General features: G+C 38.7%; 2 pseudogenes; one reads left to right on the top strand and one right to left on the bottom strand.

The window, feature by feature from the left end:
• Nucleotides 1-7,500, bottom strand: part of LOC138009819 (uncharacterized) — a 188,327-nt pseudogene that overhangs the window by 62,639 nt on the left and 118,188 nt on the right.
• The window catches only part of LOC138011095 (uncharacterized), a 10,123-nt pseudogene continuing 8,110 nt past the window's right edge, over nt 5,488-7,500 (top strand).

Here is a 7,500-nt window from a genome sequence, read left to right as displayed (position 1 = left end):
TGCAAACTTTATAACTAGATGCTGCTGTGTTATGAAAAAACATTATGAACCCTTTTATGAGGCCAAGTCTGAAAAACCCTATAACATTTTGTATGCAACCTTCAGAACTACTGTAGATGCTGCTATGTTATGAAAAAGCACTATGTACCATTTGGGAGGCTAAGTCAAAAAAACAATAACATTTTGTATGCGAACTTTAAAACTTACGGTATTCTCTCACCAGTATTTTCAACTGTTTAAAACTTAGGGTATTCTCTCACCAGTATTTTCAACATGAACTACACTGTGTTAATAAAAATAATGTATTAATAAATCGAATATTTTATTCAGTATCTTTAAAACTGTGTATTATCTATTCAGAGTCACTTTGGATGGCATGTCTCTGTCTCCTAGGAGAGCGTGGTGTGTGTCTATGTTGCCTTTTTCGCTTGCCTTTACCACTTCTATGCACGATAGAGACTGGTGTTGAATGCTGTTCGGGGGTTGGGGTGTGGTTGTTTCTTTCATCCTCCTCCTCTTCCTCCACTGAGTGTTCGCCTCCTGATGCAGGCTCAGTGTCTGCTAAAGCCCAGGCTACATTATGCCTGAGCATTTGCCTTTCCGATGGCACACCCTCAACTCTTGGTACAGGAGGCCTCAGGTCCTCTCGCTGGCTATTGTTTATCTGCTGCTGGAGTCGTTCCATCAGTACACATGCCCTTTCCGACCTCCAGATTGGACGACGGACCACCCACTTCCCCTTGTTCACTCCAACACCATTCTCCTCGTCACTGACGTAATCATAATTCAGTGACTGCAATAATTCCTTTTCCTTGTCATTTGAAACCTTTAAGCGTGCATTAAACAGCTGGAAGTAAAGAAGAAATAATTATTTAATGTAAGTTATCAGTATTATTGCTTAGTAATAGTTATTTATTCAAACCTAATTATTCATTTCAGTTCCTAGTACTTTTCACACTGTGAGAGCAGTTATATTTCTGAGGGAAGTCCGCACTAGACATTTAATAATACTGACTAAAAAAGTAATTTCTGAAAGAAAGACACCCAACAGACGTTCTCACAATACAGAGAGTCGTGTAGTGTAGTACTACACTGTTTGTTTCCTACAATGCACTATCAAATTTACTGAAACCCCTGATAAAGGGCGTTCAAGGACAAACATGAAATGGGCCCTTGCAAGTAGGCACATGGTACAAATCTGTCATGCTGAAGTGCAAGTACATGTAACACACAGGAACAAAACAGGAAAAGTTCATTAATACCCAAACATGTAGCTTGCTGTTGGCATAGTGGATTTTGTACCAAGTGATTGTTACATCTACTTGTAGTTGCCAAAACCCCTTGTCTAATACCAGCTAACAATGTATCTGCCCTACAGTGCAAGTCATAGGTGTCTCCTATGAGAGAGTTGACTGTTTTATTGAACAATCAGTCAAATGAACTTTTGTAAAATTTAACATGCAAGCGCATACAAAATGTACCTTGATACAATGATACATTAAGAAAAATGCAAAATTTACCCTTTTCCTTCTTGAACGTAATTTGTTTTCCTCCTTTTGCCGATCTGCTTTCTGTTTGTTCTCTGGAAGAGATTGGAGATAGATTTTCCTCTTGGTTTCGTAGTATCTCACAACAGCACCTGAAAGGAGTAGTAATAGCATTACATTTGCTAAGTGTTTTTAGGAGGGTTTCTATTTGTTATTTTAACTACACTATACCTTTTACTTCCAGGTAAATTTTATAATTTTAAGGATTTAACGTCCGTCAAGAACCATTACAATTTGTGATCTTCCCTACACACTTGATCTTGATAAGTAACTTTTCATGGGATAATCATCTTTACTCTTATAACGTAAAAGAAGCTTTAATTTAAAAGAACAGAGAACTATTATCTTACGTTTTACCATCTTTAAAGGGTATCCCTTGTCTTCATGAACAATCTGCTCCTCCAATTCATGGCGCACTGATGAGTTGTGTAATGAAAGGACACTGCAAAATAGAGTGCAGTAAAATATTATAAAATAAAGTGCTGTTTTTCTCTCTGTGAGATTGTTTTGAGGTTAACATTCTAAGAATCTCAACATTTCAGACAATTTCACTGTCCCATAAAGACAATTTTTTATTTAATTTTTAAAATAAACATCGAAAGATTCAAAGATATCCGACTTGATAAAATTTGTATAATTTTGTTCAGCAGCCATCCCCAAAAGAAAGCCCTTATGAAAAGGATGGTGCACAACACATCATAGCTGAAATCTTCATAAGTATGTGTACTTGCACACTCAGTTTGCAACTCAGTATGCACATCATAACTCAAGTGACAAGAGTTAGACCAGTCTCCTTTCCCCTCCCCAGAAAACTTGCAATACCGATCACTCATTCTTTGAACTTGGTAACTCTCTCTATGTTTGATTACCTGCATGTGTGACTGTTTAGAAAAATAATACCCCCAGTAGCTATTTCACATGTACCTTTGCTCAGGCTTGTACTGCTTATCCAGAGACAAACTGTTATGGAGAAGGTGTACAACTTCCAGCTATTACAGACCTTTAGATAGCACTAGAACTTATCAAGTGCAAGTGCGACTTCCGATTTTAATCCAGTTACATTCCCAGAGCACTGACTCCTCCCTCTCCCTGGCCAGTTGAATAGGAGACCCAATACGAGATTCGATAGAAACTTGATAATCACAGGCCTGCATACATGTAAGGGCCTACTTACACGATAATGACATGCTGACTTGTGTGGCTGATTATTTTTACTGTTCAAAGTTATGTGGATCAGAAAAAATTCAAGGACTTTCAAGGACCAGGAATGAAGAGCAGAGATTTTCAAGGACTTTCAAGGCCTTGAAAATGTACTCTCAAAATTCAAGGGTTTTCAAGACGCGTACGAACCCTGTTTGAAAATGAAAATCAAATACCAAGTAAACCATCAGTGAAAATACCATATGCAATATAATTTTTAAACTTACTGAAATCTCAGGTGGAATTTTTCCATCATCTACAGCACTATTTTCTTGTAGACTTTCTACTTTTTCTATAAGAACTCTCCGGTCCTCTTTCAGTTCTTGCAAGTCAGCAGTTAGGTCTTGCAGTGACTTTTTTACACTCTCCAACCTTGACCCTGTAGTTTAAGCTGGGCTGATACTGTATTGAAGGCATCAAAAACCTTGCCAATTTCAGCAGTAGTGATTGTCACTGTATCACGCCTTCGTACAGGCATCTGTTCATCACAAAGACCACTCGAGGATGAATAACCTCTCCTGGAGCTGCCACTACTACATGTAGACCTCCCACTGCCAGAGCTTCTACTTGACTGCCCCAATGAAAAAAATGACCCAGTATCATGCACCATGCATTTGACTGTGTTAAATATAAAAAAATCAAATAATAAATTTATACTCTGTAAGATTGAGAGCTTGAGAGTTACGTGAAGTGTTACTTACTACACTGTGGGCTCCCACCCAAGGACTCTAGAGTAACTTGTTAACCGAGTGGCCTACTAACTAGTGACATACATGCATCCAAATTTACCAACAAAACAAGCTTTAAACTTGCCAATACAATTGTTTTTAGCATGCTTCACTACAGATCACAAAACCCGGAACTGAATTTCTCAAAATGTTGGTATTGATCATGAAGAGGTTGATTGAAATAAATTTGAGATACAGTGTACTTTATCTTTCTTTTTTGTCATTCCCACGTGTGCAGCTTTTGTATTTGCAAATGACAACTCTTACATCCCAATTAAACACTGTAAGAAGAACTGTTTTTAAGTTAGCCAAAGAGGCTAGTAGTCCAGCACAAGTAAATTGCATGCTTACAATGTATGTATGGCCAATTTTATTTAGCAGAAAGCAATTGCTCAGAATTCCCTTTGGTCAAATAACAAACAGAACTTTCTTTCAGAAGTACCCTCCTTTATTGTGTCCTTCGAATATCTAACCATCAAAACTGCTTGAGGGGCTAAACTGTAATTGGAACTTTTAATTGGGAGAGGCTCAGTTCCCTCATTCAAAAAATGTGATTTGCATTCCGGACCAGTTCACATTAACCCTTTCACACCCAAGAGTGCCACTTATAGATTTTACTCTGTTTAACGCCTGACGATTTTACTCGTCAATGGAGAACCCCCACGGGAGTGAAAGGGTTAAGTGCACAATAGTGCAATAGCAAAATCTATGGGCAAATGGTATTATTTTTGGTTTATTTTCATTTGGTTGCAAGTCAAACTACAGTCCCAAACAATTGTTGGGACACTTCTGCCTCTTCCTTCCCTCTTAATGTTGGTGTGAAAGATTTGGCGACTGAACTGTGATAAACAACATTGAGAGGGGCAGGGAATGCACAAGAAGGGAATAGAGGATGTTGGCATGAAGTGTCCCAAATAATTATGTCTGAGGGGCCGATTACATGAGCCGGGCTGGCTCGTTTAGCTGAAATCCTGGCACGTCTGAGAAATACACCAAAATCCAGTTTGTGATTGCATGGAAAAATCTAAGCCCCATTAGTTGAGATTATGACATTACGATGCAGGGATCCCGACTAACCAGGCTGAGATTTTTCCAAGTAATCACATTCACCGGGACAGCCCAGTTAGCTGCGCCTGCAATTTCTAACCACATTACTCCACTTTGGAGCAAAATGGCCCACGGAATAGTCGTTTTTTTATGTTTAAATAAAGGATAAATAAGATAGCAAACCATAAGGCTTCTTTAAATTGTATAGTGAATTTTAATAAAAATTTAGCGAGACAAACGTCTCTCCACTTCTTGTTGTTGTTGATATCTTTTTTCACATGACATATTCTAAATTTAGACCAAGCCGGGCTGGCTCACCTCATGTAATACTGGGCTGAAAGAAATCACGGCAAACCCGACTAGCCCGTCTGACCGGGCTGACCCAGGTCATGTAATCGGCCCCTGATACTGTAGCTTGAAGGGCAACAAAAGGTGTGAAATTTTATGTAAGCTTGTGCATCTTGCCAGCATATAACGTTAAGATTCATGAACTATGTTCTTACTTTACCCTGATCACGTTCCCAATAAACAAGGCGCCCCCATAGACATCACAAACAAGTTTTCGCAAGGAAGATCGATAAATCCTACGCGAAGTCTACAATAAACTGTGTCAGGTCTCGTAAATGACGATGAAAGGTGGGTACTCGCAATAGGAAAGACGACGATGACTGTAGAAATATTAAAAACACACATACCTTTATCAACGACGATAAACTCAGAATTTGTCTCAAACCTCAAGCGCTGCTACAACGAATAAAAACCTGACAATTCTCCTTGCTAACCTTCCCGCGTGGAGTGAATTTTAAAAGTGTAGTGAAGACACGATCGAAATCATCATCTCACTTTTTGATTGGTCCAGATGAGCATCGATTGTTGTGATAGCCAATGAGCAACGGTGGAGCAACGGTGGTTTGGTTGTAGCCTGGTTACTAAGCAAAGCGTGAGTTGTCGATCTAGTGAAGAAAATGGCGGCGAGGAAGACTTGCGAGACTTGTGGAACAAACTATGCAAAATCTGCTTATTATGATCACTTGCCTTGTCAAAAGAAATCCCATTCTGACTCAGGTAAGTGTATTGGACATCATGGAGATGTTTTCTTTCATTTTAGGATGACATAAGTACGCTTCACTTACCCACAAATCACGGAGAGACTTTTTCGCTATTTTTAAGTATTTTCACCGGCTGTGTTACGTGCGTTACTCAACAAATTTTTAAATGCCCGCATACTGTATTGATGTATGGTTGAGAGAGGTTTAGAATTCAGAGAGGCTTTAGCCAAAAGCAACTCCTAGCTACAATCTCGAACAAAACCTGTTGAGACAAAGCGACATTTTTGGTACTCCAACAACTTATACAAACGTTCCTCTTAAAAGCCGCCCTTCCATCTTCCCTTAAACTCAATGTTGACTTATCTTGGTCGGAAATATACTGTAGAATCCATGACAATTCTCAGCAACATTGACGGAGGGGAAAGGGAAGAGTACATGTAAGTAGCGGTGTGTAAAAATGAATGTGAATTTGTGTCTCTGTCTCAACAGTTTTGTCTGAGATTGTAGGTTACTCTTGTTGAGTGCTCTCCTACCCCTAGCTACAATCACAGACAAAACCGTTGGGAAAATCAGCACTTTTGACGTCTTCATTGCTTCTTTCCCCTCCCCCCTATTCAATGTTTTGCAAAACTGAATTGTTTTGTGGAAAATTGTTTTGTTACCCTCCAACATTGAATTGGGGGGAGGGGGGCTATATGTGTCTAAGTCGACCTTTTATGGCCTCAAAAGAAGCTCCAATTTATTCAAAATTAACATAATAATGTTGTCTTGGGCATAACAAACTCAGTGGACAAAAGACTTCAAAATGAATGTACGCAATTCCAGTTGAAATGAAAAAAAATTGTCCATCTGTAAATGTTGAAGATATGAAATAGAAAATAGCACAAGATATGAAATAGAGTAGAGTAATGTTAGTGCTCTTGCATCTAGTACCATTTCTTGCTAAATCGATTGAAATAAATCCGCTCTTGGCATTCTTTCAACGTCTTCCCAAACAGAAAGCTTTCTTTTAATGAATATGAAACATCATACAACAAAAACATATTTTTATGGATTTTGGAGTAGCGTTATGAAGCGTCACGCAAGTCTGAAATCCAAATCATAAAATGATGATTTTAACAAAATTTCAGTATTGTGAGATTTTATTTATGCATTGGAGAGGACATTGTAAGAACATTTCCAGAATAAGAAATGGTAGACCCATGTTAAATACTACGAGAGTTACATTGTATAAGTTCCAACTCTCATACAATCATAGGCAAAACCGTTGGGAAGCTTAGCACTTTTGGCGTCTTCATTGCTTCTCTCCCCTCCCTCCTATTCAATGTTGTGCAAAACTGAATGGTTTTAGTGGAAAATTGTTGTGTTACCCCCTATATAAGAGAAGGTGAAACTGTTTCTGTCATTGTAGATCATTGTAGATCATTTCTTGTTTAAGTAACTATGCAATGTTAAGCTGAGAGGGGCGTAGGGTGGGGGTTTGATTGTAATTCTTGCTTTTATTGATCTTGTTGTCCCTGGGATAGGGCCATTTGAATCAGCTTCACCCGTGGTGATCTTTCCTATTAAAGAGCCATCATACATGAACAGTTTGTGTAAATTTGCAGTAAGACTTCTGTATCGTGTTAGATTTTGTATTCATTTGCTCAAATTTGTTCTAAAGCTATTTATTTAACTCGCATAATAGGAAACTATGTATTTCGTGACCACTGCAATAAGCGTGTTGCTAAGAAGACATTCCATGAGCATAGGCAGATGGGGCAAATGAGAAGCACACCTTTGCAGACTGACCTTTCTAAGGAACCTTTTGTTACTGGTCACAGCTCGACTCAGTTGGATAGTGGAGATAGTGTGCAATCAGTAGTGGCAGGTCTTGATGATGAAAACTGCACATATAGCAGTGATGAGCAAGAGGGGTCAGCTCTGTTT

This window comes from Montipora foliosa, chromosome 7 (assembly GCF_036669935.1).
Source record: "Montipora foliosa isolate CH-2021 chromosome 7, ASM3666993v2, whole genome shotgun sequence".
NCBI classification, from domain to species: Eukaryota; Metazoa; Cnidaria; class Anthozoa; order Scleractinia; family Acroporidae; genus Montipora; species Montipora foliosa.
The sequence above is the reverse complement of the archived record's forward strand: the minus strand, read 5'-3'. Positions and strand labels throughout refer to the sequence as shown.